We start from the raw sequence: 596 nt of genomic DNA, 5'->3' as shown, positions 1-596 counted from the left end.
AGATAAAAGAGCAAATGAAAGACTAATAATATTGCTAGCAGTCATTTTCATTTTAGACAACTAATTCGGATATATGGAATTCCATATAGCAAAGTACTATTCGCCTACGTTTAAATCGTGGAATCTTTCTTTACTATACGCACTGTCGTCAAACTCGAACGCACTTAAATCCGAATTCGATATCGGAATGGCGGTCGGTGATCAGTGGTCTCTAAATTATGTGAAACTCGCGCAGGGAATCTAGTCTGACCATGTGACGACTTCGATCGCGCCGTTATATGCGATAAAACTATTTTAATTTCAGCAACTTTCGGATGAACATGCGTCAAAAATTAGTTGAAGAAGCAAATAAAAATCATTTGCCGTTAAATCTTCCTTTTTCTGATTTATTAATATTGGTATTATCCATTAGAGAGATTGATATAGTTTACAAGATTTAATATTGTATTTTCCAGTAAGATTAAATAAAACTATATAAAATTTGAATTGTAGAAAGTGATTTTCAAAGAACTGTGTAATATACATGTAAAATATACTATGAAACAATAAATTTTATATGGATACAAATTGTATATAAAGTTATACTTTATAATATA

The 596-nt window shown here is 30.2% G+C and overlaps 1 protein-coding gene across 1 annotated transcript in view; it reads right to left on the bottom strand.

Moving 5' to 3' along the window:
- LOC108684427 (collagen alpha-1(XVIII) chain) overlaps positions 1–596 on the bottom strand; it is a 303,120-nt gene that overhangs the window by 223,761 nt on the left and 78,763 nt on the right. The gene's annotated exons all lie outside the window — the stretch shown is intronic.

The sequence above is a fragment of the Atta colombica genome, unplaced genomic scaffold, assembly GCF_001594045.1.
Source record: "Atta colombica isolate Treedump-2 unplaced genomic scaffold, Acol1.0 scaffold134, whole genome shotgun sequence".
NCBI classification, from domain to species: Eukaryota; Metazoa; Arthropoda; class Insecta; order Hymenoptera; family Formicidae; genus Atta; species Atta colombica.
The sequence above is the reverse complement of the archived record's forward strand: the minus strand, read 5'-3'. Positions and strand labels throughout refer to the sequence as shown.